At 42.3% G+C, this 13,839-nt stretch overlaps 1 long non-coding RNA gene across 1 annotated transcript; it reads right to left on the bottom strand.

Moving 5' to 3' along the window:
* Nucleotides 1–1,477: 1,477 nt before the first annotated feature.
* Nucleotides 1,478–7,594, bottom strand: LOC113612653 (uncharacterized). The gene is made up of 3 exons (XR_003429919.1): nucleotides 6,785–7,594; nucleotides 2,864–2,933; nucleotides 1,478–1,881 (listed from the first exon to the last, which is right to left on the bottom strand). It is a non-coding gene; the product is annotated as an uncharacterized LOC113612653 (long non-coding RNA).
* Nucleotides 7,595–13,839: the final 6,245 nt, after the last annotated feature.

The following is a 13,839-nucleotide window of genomic DNA, read 5'->3' as shown; positions in this document are numbered from 1 at the left end:
CAAGCACTGTGTCTTGTATAATTCTGTAATGCACAAAATTTCACCTCTAGTAGACACTAAATAAGTACTTCATGGATAAAACATCACAATTAGAAAGGCAGAAATGTTTATACAGCTAACAGAGAAAGGCACAGATGTTTATACAGCTACATACAGCTAACTTAAAGCAATAACTTGGCTGCTTTATTTATACATTCCCTGTATTACAAGCAAATTACTCACAATTCCTTGCATATAGTTTATCTTCCTGTATTATACTTAAGAACAATACAAAATTTACTATAGCTGCATTTGAGTTTTACACTTTTTTTTTTTTTTTTTGCCATACGTGGGCCTCTCACTGTTGTGGCCTCTGCGGTTGCAGAGCATAGGCTCTGGACGCGCAGGCTCAGCGGCCATGGCTCATGGGCCCAGCCGCTCCGCAGCATGTGGGATCTTCCTGGACCGGGGCACGAACCCGTGTCCCCTGCATCGGCAGGCAGACTCTCAACCACTGCACCACCAGGGAAGCCCTACACATATTTTTAAATATGTATCACCACCCTATTAAGCATATATTATTATCACCATTTTACAGATTTCAAAACTGAAGCTCAGAGAGGTTATTTGCTCCAGATCACAGAACTATGAAGTGACAGGGCTAAGAGTGTAACCTTGATCTTTCTGACTTTACAACATTATCCTACCCAAAATATATATATTTGTATATATTATCCTACCTAAGATACATGCACACACACACACACTATTTTAATCCTCACAGTAATCTACATAAGTATTATTAGTGTGCTAATAATATATCTTCTTTTTTATTAACTAGTTTTTAATTGAAAAAGAAATACATGCCCCAGTCTAATCATGACAAAAACATCAGACAAATTCCAATTAAGAGACATTCTACTGACTAGTAGCCAGTACTGACCAGTACTCTTGAAAGGTCATCAAAAGCAAGTCTGAGAAACTGTTTCAGCCAAGATGAGCCCAAGGAGACATGACAATTAAATGTAATGTGGTGTTCTGTGTGGCATCTTGGAACAGAAAAAGGACAATAGGTAAAAACTAAGGAAATTTGAGTAAAGTATGGAGTTTACTTAATAATAATGTATCAATATGGATTCACTGTGACAAATTGTGAAAAATGAAACATACTCATGTAAGATGCTAATCATAGGGGAAACTGGGTTTAGGTATATGGGAACTCTCTGTACGATATGGGCAATTTTTCTGTAAATCTAAAACTATCCTAAAATTAAAAGTTTATTTTTTTAAAAAAGAAATATATGCATTTGAAAAAATTCAAATAGAATCAGAGTATATAAAATGAACAGTAAGTCTGCCTCTTACTTTAGACACTTACTCTCTTGGTTCCCCTTCCAAGAAGCAAACATTGCTGCCAATTTCTTGTGTCTCCTTCTCTACAAGCACATACAGGTATGGACATATTTTTCAGTAGAGAGACCTATGTTCATGACTTAAGAATCTAACTCCCTAGGTTCAAGTTAAGTGTATCAGTTTCCTATGACAGGTGTAACAAAGTACCACAAGCTTGAGGGCTTATAACAATGAGATTTATTTTCTCACAGTTCTGGAGGTGAGATATCCAAATCAGCATCACTGAGTCAATATCAAGGGGTCAGCAGAGGCTCTAGAGGAGATTCTGTTCCTTGCCTCTTGTAGCTTCTGCTGGCTGTCAGCAATTCCTTGGCTTGTGACCACATCCCTCCAATCTTTGCCTCCGTGGTCACATTGCCTTCTCCTCTTCTTCCTTATATGGCAAGTCTCCCTTTATTTCCCTCTTAAGAGGATTACACTGTGATTACGTAGGGCCCAATGGATAATTCAGGATAATTCCTCCATTTCAAGTTTCTTAGTCAGTCACACCTGCAAAGAATTTTTCGAAATAGGGAAACATTTACATGTTCCAGGGACTAGGACATGATATCTTTGAGAGCTATTATTCAACCCACTACAGTAATTTATTTTATTTATTTATTTATTTATTTATTTATTTATTGTGGTACGCGGGCCTCTCCCTGTTGCGGCCTCCCCCGTTGCGGACGCGCAGGCTCAGCGGCCATGGCTCACGGGCCCAGCCGCTCCGCGGCATGTGGGATCATCCCGGACCGGGGCACGAACCCGTGTCCCCTGCATCGGCAGGCGGACTCTCAACCTCTGCGTCACCAGGGAAGCCCCGAAGTAATTTATTTTTTTAATTGAAGTTTTCACTCACAAATTAATGACAAGTACAAGAACAAAACTGCTGTCTACACCTTATTCATGTTAATAAAACTGACATTCTGATGACTCTCTAACATAACTCATCACTTTCCTTCTAAGTGACATAATTATATTCCCTTAGGTCATCCTAAAAGATGTGGAATGGTCTCAGGTAATATGCAGCTGGTCATTTAAATTCAGTGTCTCAAGATACTGTTTTTAATTTTCCTTTCTGTCTTCCCTTTATCAAGGGTAACTTAACTCCCAGTGCTACCAGCCCCTTCTATCCTGTTGCATCCGTTTTCAACTGTGGTTTTCTAGCCTCACTGTCAGAGCAATATGATGAAAGATCTTCAGCATCTGATGCAAGACTGTGCTCCCTTGGTGTTCCCAGGCCCCAACAAGTTGACTCTGTGCCCCTGTGTGAGAACAGGGCTGCCTGACTGGGCAACATTTGCCAGTCCCTGAAGTCGCAAAGATTCTGACTTTAAAAGCAATCTGTAGGGCTTTACCTGTGAAGCAGAGGAACTCTGGAAAACTCTGTACTCTGGTGGGATCACTAGGACAGTGAGGAAGGTAGGAAGGTGATATACGGTCCAGGAGGAGGAAAAAACAAAAACAAAAATCTCAGCCTCTACTGACCTACCATCCTCTCCAGACTCATTTGCTCCAATCCAAAAGGTCAGACCCTCCAGAGACAGCCTGGAACATCTTGCCTGCAAAATATACAGCATGGAGACATGGTACTTTTTGTTCTCATATGACGAAGCGTTGAAAATAATGGTTAATACTGAGCCTGTCAGGAGACGTTGAGTTCAAAATTTAGCACTTTCCTACATCTTAGGCTCTTAATCATCTGTACCAGTATTTTTTTTTTTTTTAACTGCAGGGAAGGAAGCAGTTAAATTTCAATATGAAACAACAGCTCCCAGTACTCTCATCTACCACCAGTAATTACTGCTCAGAGAAAGGATTAAAAAATATGTAAAGCCTAACCCCAATTCCCTATAGCCTGCCTGCTAGTTCCTTTCTGTAGCCAGCGTCATATTTACCAATATATTTTAAACCAAGCATGAAAAAGTCAAGAATACCAATAACTTTGTTATTTGGAGTGCTGACAAAGGATATAATGGAGCTATTAGGCACCATGTCTGTCCAGGCTCATTACACAAATATGCCCATCCTCTGGGAGGACTGCGGGAGGAATGAGTGAGGTAATGTATCTAGGGCGCTTCGCACAGCACCTGACAAGTGGCAAAGGCTCGATAAACAGCAGCTATCGCTATTATTAGCACCACAGTGGGGCCCGCATGGAAACTCCATCCAGTGTCAGGCGAAGGGAGGAGAAGTGAGGAGGAACGTACAGTAAGAGGTGGGGAGGGAGAGAAAGGGGAGAGACCAGGAGAGACCAAGAGTCAGACAGACAAGTTTTCCAAGTTTTCCTCAGGATAGCTTCTACCCGAGGTGCACCACCCAAAATGACTTTTCCTAAATTTGATTATTAGATGCTGCCAATTGAGCCAAAATTTTATGCTTTTTATTTATGAAAAACGTTTTCCCAAGATTGAAAATTCAGTTAGCTATATTTAGGTGGTTTTTGTTTTTGTTTTTGTTGAGGGCGGATGGTGGTTTGTGTGTTTGTTTCACAAAAATGAAAAGCCCAGGTGATCATTTTTCCTACCTACTCAGTCCCGAGATTAAATCCTGGTGGGTTATAGTTTCATTGATCATTGTCTATCTGGAATATCTGGAAAAAGTGCCTGATTGGGTAAAGCTCCCCTTTTCTGACCAAGGCAACCAAGACCTCCTTGATCCACATAGTGGAATAGGCGACATTGGCACCATCCCCTCTGCCCTTGCAATGTAGAGACATAAAATACATGGCTGACACCATCCCCAGTCTCTCAATGGTGACAGGGACATCAGTGTTACTATTCTGTATACTAATTTGTGTTCTGTATCAGTCCATGGAGGATTTGAAGAGCTTTTCACCAAAACCCGTACAATAACATTGTGATGTAATAAAAGTTAGAATAAAGAATCAGCAGCAGAGACAATATAAATAAAAATAGAAAGTCGAGACTGAGGAAAGCCCATGACAGCTTCTATAGGGCCTATAATTGTGCCTCAAATTTAGCTTGAGAGAGAAGTTTCCAGGCAGCTAGAGCAGCAACCTAGGAGCCGGGGCCCATGAGGCCAACCTCAGGCCCAGAGAGGAGGGAATGTCAGGGGCCGCTGGAATTACAAAGAGAATTGCAGGCAAGGGTGAGGCTGACGGGCCTGCCAGTCTGGACTGGGGGAAAACAGTGAGCCAGAGATGCCCACCTTTGTTTGCATTTTTGCAACCTCACTCCACGCCCATTCCTATTTAGTGTGGCCCCAGGGAAGCACAGATTATGAGTTTTCAGTCAAGGACCCAGTGTGCAGATAATTCAAGATGCTGGTTAAAAGTGGACCCAGGTGCTTTTGAGATCAGACGAGCAAGTGGTTAAGGCAGCACCTGCAGGGTACCAAGGACAAAGCCAGGAATTTTCCTGAGAGCCAGGGTCTACTCTGGCATGGCAACAAGCAAAGGCTAAGGTTGTGGCATTCTATACTACGGATCGTGGCTCCAATGCTCTTGGCATGGACTACGCTTAAAGCAAGTGTGACCAATCATTCAGCAAGGTCAAAAAAAAAATTAAAAACCATATCAGAAATACTGTCAGCTTCCCAGTGAACCTGCCTGGATGAATTAGCTGCACAGTGTGCCCCTGGAGGAACTAGATGAATTAGGCTGCCGCAGCGGTTGCCAGATATGAAGCAATAATTTTGAAGGACACCTGCCAAAAGCATAATTTTTTTATTTTAGAATGGTTACTGTAGAATGGCTCTTAAAGAGGGGGAAACAATTAGCTAGCAGGACCACCTGTTTGTGGTAAGCCTCTTGGTTCCTAACCAGAGGTCAACAAACTATAAGGCTTACCTGTTTGTATTTTCCCATTATCTATAGTTGGGCAACCAGGGGATTGCAAAGAAGCTTCAAATCATTGAAACATAATTTTGCAAATAGGAGAAAAGTGGCAAGACTAAACAATCTCAAATTATAATCTAACGTCTTAGCAGTCCATTCTGGCTAGCCATGCTTCTTACAGAAGTATGAATATACAGTGTACCAGGCTCCCACTTATGTCTAAATTAATAGTGTAATAGCTTTTGAGTTCCTTGGCCTCTCCAGTTGCCTCTCTGATTCAAAAAGTGTGGGGAAGGAATCCCTGGGGTGTCTCTTCCCCAGTGATCTTGTTCCTTATTTCCTTAGGAAAAGCAGGATAACGCCTCCTCAAAGATATCCACATCCTAAACCCCAGATCCTGTGACTATGTTAAGTTACATAGCAAGATGGAATTAAGGTTGAAGGTGGAATTAAGCCGCTAATCAACTAACCTTGAGATGGGAAGTTTAACCTGGATTGTCTCAGTGGGCCCAATGTCATCACAGGGCTCTTAAAAGCAGAAGAGGACGGCAGAAAAGTCAAAACCAGGGAGACAGCATCGTGAAAAAGACTCAGCCAGCCTTTGCTGGCTTTGAAGATGGAAGGGGGCCAAGAACCAAGGGATGCAGGCAACCTCTAGAAGCTGGAAAAGGCAAGGAAACAGATTCTCCCCTAGAGTACTCAGAAAGGAGCCAACCCTGCAGACACCTTGATTTTAGCCCAGTGAGACCTATTTCAGTATTGTGACTGTGAGATGGTAAATTTGCTACTTTACTGGTGTTTTATGTCTCCTCCACTGCAACTCATACATAACCTGAGAATTCACCTCCCTCTCTCTTCCAGACTGCGGTGGTTCTCCAAACTTGGACACACATTGGAATCACCTGGGCAGCTTTTAAAATACTGAATGCTGAACTTTCCTGGTGGCACAGTGGATAAGAATCCCCCTGCCAAGGCAGGGGACATGGGTGCGAGCCCTGGTCCGGGAAGATCCCACATGCTGCGGAGCAACTAAGCCCGTGCGCCACAACTACTGAGCCTGCACTCTAGAGCCCGCGAGCCACAACTACTGAAGCCTGTGCACCTAGAGCCCATGCTCCACAACAAGAGAAGCCACCGCAATGAGAAGCCAGTGCGCTGCAATGAAGAGTAGCCCCTGATCGCCACAACCAGAGAAAGCCTGCACGCAGCAACGAAGACCCAACGCAGCCAAAAATAAATAACACTAAACCTTTAAAAAAAAAAAAAAAAAAGCACTGAATGCTGGGCCCCACACATAGAGATTTCTGATTTAATTACTCTGGAGACAGTTCATGAACCATGAATTTTTCAAACTCCCCAGATAATTCTAATGTGCTGAGCTTAAGAATTGCTGTCATAGAGGGTGTGATAGATTTCTCTCCAGAATAGAAGCATAACAAGCAGTAGTGGAGAAGCTACACCTGAACCTTGCTTGCTCCTCATGTAAACTATTGGCACAGGACAGTGGGCTCCTAAGCCCCTATATTGATCAGGGTTTACTTGCAAAGAACAGAATCTATTGTAGCTGGTTTAAGCAGGAAAAATACTTATTACAAGCTTACGGTAAAGGCTTACTGAATCATTGGGAAAGCAGAAGAAAGAGCTTCCATGACAAGCTTTCAAGAACAAAAAGTCTCAGTGCAGAAATGGGTCACCAAAGGAGTTTCTGCCTCTTCTGTGGTCAGAAAGAAGCTAGCTCCAGAATTATGGCAGGAAGCTGCTACAATGAGGAACCTGCCACATCAGGAAGTTGCACCATCCCTGCTGTGATACACACCAGCAGGGAGGCCTCATGCTCTGCCTTTTAGTACTCAAACCAACTGAGTTCCTAGACACTGGTACCTATGCTAATGCTGCCTCAGGGGGAAAAAAAAATCCCTCCATGCCTGTACTTTTTAGAAAAAAAAGCAATTACAGCAGAAATACAGCCTCCATTCCACTCGGCCTTCCAAATCTTGCACAAGTGTATTTGATTGGCCCAGCCTAACAAATTCCAAAACCTTAGCTGCAAGAGAGTCCAGGTAAAAAAAAAAAAAAAAAACAGAAACTTTTTTTTACTTTCTAACTTCTGCAGATTGGGAAAGTTCACAGAAGAAAACTTGAATGGATATTGAGCACCAATCCACCATAAATGCCGTAGACCCTTCCTCTGGGTATTCAACATCCATACTTACCTTCTCTCCATATTTAAACTTCCAAACAATAACATAATTGTCCCTGTACCAAGAAAAAAAAAAAAAAAAAAAACAAATGTACTCACCTCCCCTCAAAAGGGAACACCCAAAGTTCCATAAGTCTCTGTATCTATCTTTGGGTGATATTTATTCCTTCTCTAGTTCAGTAACAATTCCATCATGATATTCCATGCTATATAAATTAACTTGTAAAATTAACCACCATCAGTAGACCATTTATAAAGTTTTGAGAAAAATAGAAAGGGAGGAGGGAAAATGGTTAATGTGTATAAAAGCACATAACAGAACAAGGAAGAAATCATTTGTGGTCATGATAGTTCCAGAGGCAGCTGGAAGTCTACAGTTGGTATTTACAACTTATTTCCTCCCCAGCCTGTTTTGTCCTCAGCCAGCATAACAGCTGGGCCAAGTTATTTAGCTGGTAGAGTGAGCCGGATCTTCATTCTTGGTGGATCTAAACCCTCAGGGATCCTGACTATACTAGATTTCTGTAGTCTTCCACTAAAAGTTATCGTTAAATATATAAATTAAATTAAAATGCATATTGAATATATAATTTAATTTAACTTTTACCACTGGGCATGGCACTTCTGTGAAGTGTCCCAGAGGATCTTCCAGATTCCAAAAATACCTCTCCCTGCTCCCATAGTAAAGCAGCAACACTATTTTCTCTTGATAACTGGGCTGAAACACTCCTTTGACATAGTACTGACCCCTCTTTTGCCTGTTGGTTCATTTGCACATGGTGGCCAAAATGGTGAATAGCAATCTAAAGTTCCAATTTAACAGAACAAATTGATATCACGTGCTTCCTGATGTTTTGAGAAGGATACAACATTAGTTATGCAGTACTCCTGCTGAAAATGCATAACCTGAATCTAATCATGAGGAAACAATCCATCAGACTGAGGAAGGAGGCTTACAGACATCCACAAAACAGGTCAATGTGTCCAATTTATTTTTCAGCAACTCCTCGTCAAAATATGCCCTATTTTGAACAAACATGTGCTCACATATATCTTCCTTCTTTGTACCCATCCTAAGAGTTCATTTGCACACCTCCACCCCAGTCTGATACCAGTCCTCCAATCTTTTTCCTTCCAAATCTCTGGCCATCCAGCTAATCCAGAATGAATCTATTACCAATGAATCTATGTTGACCTGGACATCTGAACATCTTTATTTTCAAGCAACACTGACAAGTTCTTCCCACAGAGAGATTTTCTTTCCCTACTGTTTTTCAAGGTCACTGCTGAGTGGGGCTGTAATGTTACAGAAGCTGATTTTCAGCTGATGCAAGCACATCATATGGATGCATTCATAAACCAGGCTTGACTTTTTTTCTTTCTAGGGTAACTTCTTCATTGGGCTCGCCCCAAGGATCTACAGGTATTGATTGAGGGAGAGGGCAATGCAGCAGTGGGTGATGCCCTGGCAGTGTGAGCCCTCTGTTCATGCAATGTACTCATCCTTCAAGACCACATAATCATAAAGTGTTGGAGAATGAAGAATGAGAAGACCCATTCCTATAGCTTGGTTAATCAGATAACACCCAGCCCATGACGGACAGCTCAGGTCACGTGGTCACTTGACCATGAGAAGCAAGCCAGGCCTATTTCTCAAAGAGAGAGTAATCAATTGACAAATAGAGGATAACTTTGCTCCAAACTCTAGGGATGTGTACTGTATCTCTCCTGTAGAGGCTCCATACTCCTATAGGTTCCATGCACCATCCTCATCTGATAAAGACACTCCAGTCATGTGAGATAGTTGAAAATATATATATTGGTCTCTGCCCTGGGTTCCTGGCACAGAGCTCCTAAAACCCTTGTAACTTCCTAAGTGATAAGAACACTAGGATCATCTCGTGTTCTAGTATTTATATCTGACCCAGACCCTGACCCAGGGCTCCTAAAGCCTTGTCAATTCCTAAGTAGTAAGAGCAGTAGGAGCATCTTTTGTTCTAAGGAGGCAACTCTGGGTGGGCTTCTGATGGCTCTTGGATGGGGGCCAGTCACCCACAAAGACCAAGCCATGATTAGAAGCTTGGAATTTTCAGCACCTCTCCCCCTCCAACACTTCTCCAAAATGGGGAGAGGGGCTGGAAATGGAGTTAATAATTGATTGTGCCTATGTGAGGAAGCCTCCAAAAATCTCAATAGTACAATGTTCAGAGAGCTCCCGGGTTGATGAACACACACACACACACACACACACACACACACACACACACACGCACTGGAAGGGTGACGCACCCCAATTCCAGCGCCAGAGCTTATGTCCCCGAGGTCCTCTCCTGAGGACCCTCCCAGACCTCCTCCTATGTATCTCTTCATCTGGGTGTTCATCTGTATCCTTTAATAAACTGTTAGTCACTAAGTGTTTTCCTGAGTTCTGTGAGATGCTCTAGCAAATTAATCTAACCCAAGGGGGGGTTTTTGGAGCCTCTGATCTATAGCCCGTTGGTCAGAAGCACAGGTGTTAACTGGCATCTGAAGGGGGGGTGGTTCTTATGGAACTGAGATAGTGTAAGAATTGAGTTAAATGGTAGGATACGCAGCTGGTGTTGCAGAGAATTGATTGGTGTGGGGGGAAACTTCCATCCATTTGGTGATGAGAAGTGTCAGAATTGAAGTGTCTATGTAAAAGAAAAGGAAACTCTCAGGGAAGAAACACACAGTCAGGAAGAACTGGGGTTTTCCCTAAGCAGTAGAAAAAAGCTGAATTTTTTCCTTTACAAGTCACCACTAGATCGGCTGGATTATTAGGCCAAGTGGCAGTCTGCTTCTATTCCTTTTTATGCTCTGGGCCCCCCATAAAGCTGGCAGCTTAAGGTTACTCAGTAAATGAGTCCAGGTAGCACCTGCAGACGTGGTATGTGCTGTCTCCAAAAGCCAAAAGAAAGCTGTCAAGCTTGAACCTCTTTCTTAGCAGAAGGTACAACAGTTAGTCTTTCACTTTGGATGGGATATCTCAAAATGCTCCAGACTATTGGTCTTCCATAAACTTTACTGAAGTGACAGACCCTTGTATTTTTATGATCTTTTAAATATCCTGTCATGTATACATCTTACCAAGAACACATGCTACTTCTTTTTCACCAGGCTCAATTGAATGATGTCATCAACATAGTGGACCTGTATGATGTTCCATAGCATGGTGTGATCAACTTCCCTGAAAACTAAAACATGTCTGAGCATCTGATGCATGACCTAGCCCAGAGATAAACAGGGAAAGTATACTACTATCTCTGTGAGGTAAAATATAACTGAGTCTAGTGTTCTCTACCAACTAGAAGGAAAATATAGTATTTGCTAAATGTATAGGTCCCTTCCAGGTGCTAGAAATTATGTTAATTTGACATGTTGAACAGCAAATACAATCACCAACTGATTAAGTTTATAGTAATCCACTGTCATTCTCCAAGACCCGTAGTTTTCTTGTATATCTACTATGAGTTAAATGTAGATATGAGAAGAATCATCATCCCTGCACTATTTTAAGCCTTCTATGATGACACTAATCTCTGTGATTTCCTCAAGATTGCAGTAGTTTTTTTTGGGGGGGGGGATTGGTTTGGTTTACTATTTTTATGGGTAGGGGTTACTCCAGCTTCCACTGGACACTTCATAGTTAATAGCTTTTACTCCACAAAACCAACGTGGCTACTCTTCAGTTGCTGAAATGTATACTCCAACTACACATTTAAGAGTAAGGGAAATAATTACAAGAGGGCTTCACAAATTCAGTAGGACCACTGAGAGACAAGCTCAGACCCAAATTTCATTTATCACCTCTAAAGGACCACAGTAGTATTTGGAGTCTTAGGTGATTCATGTTAATGAAAGCTAGAATCCAATCAGCCCTCATCAGTTTTGGTGGTTCTCTTTTCCTAGAGCAGAGTTAAGTTATTAAATAGCTACAGGTTTCTTTGAGGAAGAATAGGAGAAATATTTATGGTACATTTTCTTGATAGGATCTCAGGGCTCTGGTTTCCCCTTCATTCAATGGCTTGAGGTTTATAAACTGGTCTGGAAATTGTGAAGGCCTATGACTTTCCAGATGCACAGTATTTTTGATTATATATATCAACAAGTGGATTCTGACAGAACGGCCGTCTCTTCATTCCTAGAAGGCAGATGGTCAATTAACTACCAGCAAAAATCAGATTGCTGCTCTGGCTGTGCTGCCAGAAGATGTTTCCACATTGCTTCTAACATTTAAGTATTGCTACTTGTTCTCTGCCTCTCCAGGTTCTCAGCAGACCCATTGCAATCAAAATGTCCATTTCAAAAGCAGCATCTCTCACCTTCCTGACTTACAGATGACTTCACTGCAACACTTCTCAAGGATGTACTTCTCACAGTTTTGTTTCTCAGTGCTCTGGTGAAAAGTCAGTCCCCTGGCCCTCTTAGTGGGTTACTGGATTATATGTGAAATACCTACCCCGATAGTCCTTTCTCCTAAGTGTTTGGATTCCTCCCCCTACGTTATACCACAGGTTTCTGATACCTCAATTTCCTTCGAGTAGGCCACCATTGAGCTCCATTTCCAGTCAATCAGTCAGGCCAAGAGTTACAACCATTCCCAGCTGCTCCAACTAGAACAATCCAGAATCTCTAGAAAATGTAACCACACCAGTAAAGTAAGCCAGATTTAAAATTATGTTTCTTATTTTCTAGCCTAGATTCTCATAATTTATTCCCACATATATTCCCTAGGTTTTTACTGATATAAGTGAGAAAATCTTGCCATTCCCTAGGTGTGTAAACTTTTGCCTCCTAAGATAGACATTGTACTTGTTCTTCTGAATTCATGATGGCGTTTGACTCTAGTAATAGATCTAGACCAATGAGTGATAGGAATTGTGGTAAGAGGAAAACTGGCATCCCCTTGCAAGGGAACTCCCTCAGCAAGGTCATTACAGAGTCTCTAAGAAAGGCTGGACCAGCCTCATCAAACATCATGGCCAGAGGAAATGCTTCTACTGGCAACAGAGGTTCAATGGAGTTTGGGGGATCTTTGTACTCAGGTTCAGTTGAACCCACCCAAATGGTCCCAATTCATATGGTCTCACTCTCTCCCAATCAATACTCAAACTTTCGCATAAGAGACCTAGTGATTCTGTGAGTTCAGATTATCTTTTAATCATCAACCCACAGGATCAGACCGCATTTGATGTTAGAATGTATCAGCCCTGCAGCTACATGAAATAAATGATTCTTCTAGAAATTCATAGGCACTTCTTGTCCTCTGATCATGCCTTACAACAGTAACTTTAAAATCCTAAGCAGATTATTTTTTCCTTAAGTTCTCTAATGTAGGTGAAAACAGCCACCCAGCTCCACAGTGCTTGTATGCCTTATTCTCACCATAGTGGTCAGCAGGGACCCAGTGCACCAAAGCCTTGCCTGCACTGTACACTTCATTCCAAGTGACCCACATATTAAGTAACGATTTCACCACTCCATGTCACGCACTGCCAGTATTCCATATTCTAATGCTAACATCATTGTTGCTCCTCTCAAACCTAATCAAGTCAGAAAAAATAAATCCAGATTTCCAATTTCTTTAGAGTCTGTTGCCTGTAACTCTCCTCTACCAGTCACAGTCACGGGCAGGGTTTAATTGCAGAGAACATAAGCCATCCTAGCAAATTGAAGCACGAAAGGGTTTATCATAGGGCATTAAAAAGCTCACGGAGTCATTGGGAGAGGTGGTGTAACAGACTGAGGTTGAGATTTCAGAAATGACTCCCCAGACCATGTAGTCAAACTGGGTCACCAAGGGAGCTCTTGGTTATCCCAAGATTAGGAACCTGCCATCTTCTACACAGTATGACAGCCAAAGTCAGGAAGCCACCGCAATGTGGAGGCCCTCAGGGACAGGAAGCTGGCTCTGCTCCAAACCAGACATGCTTCAATCCTCACCAGCACAATGGGGTCCCTGTGACCTGACTCTTGTCACCCACAAAGTTCTGCTAATGCTGCCGCAGAAAATGCAAATGCCTCTACAACCAGACTTTTTTAAAAGAAAAAGCAGAAGCAGCAAAGGCATGGCCTCTGCTCATTTCTGCCTTCCAAACCTTACACTGGTGCAAAGTAATGGCTGGACTTAAATCACATCCAGAGCACGTCCTGAGGTCAGGGGAGTCTGGGAAATGGGGTGTTTGGCTCTCCAGCCACTACAGTGCAGGAAGTGGCAGAAGGCAGGTGGGGTGGACACTGGGGGCAGATCTACCAAACCCATCACAAAACCCCAATACTGAGTTCTAGTCTTAAGCTCCGACAAAGAACCTATGTAGATGTAACTCTATTTGCAACCAATGAGTCCTCCACTGACATTCCTTTATATTCCCCACATACCTGTATAATCCCTGACAGTTAAGAGGTAAACTATAAATTCCCATTGATTGAATGATTGGCTTAGAATATG

The sequence above is a fragment of the Aethalodelphis obliquidens genome, unplaced genomic scaffold, assembly GCF_003676395.1.
Source record: "Aethalodelphis obliquidens isolate GAN/ISIS:26980383/991018 unplaced genomic scaffold, ASM367639v1 scaffold80, whole genome shotgun sequence".
NCBI classification, from domain to species: Eukaryota; Metazoa; Chordata; class Mammalia; order Artiodactyla; family Delphinidae; genus Aethalodelphis; species Aethalodelphis obliquidens.
The sequence above is the reverse complement of the archived record's forward strand: the minus strand, read 5'-3'. Positions and strand labels throughout refer to the sequence as shown.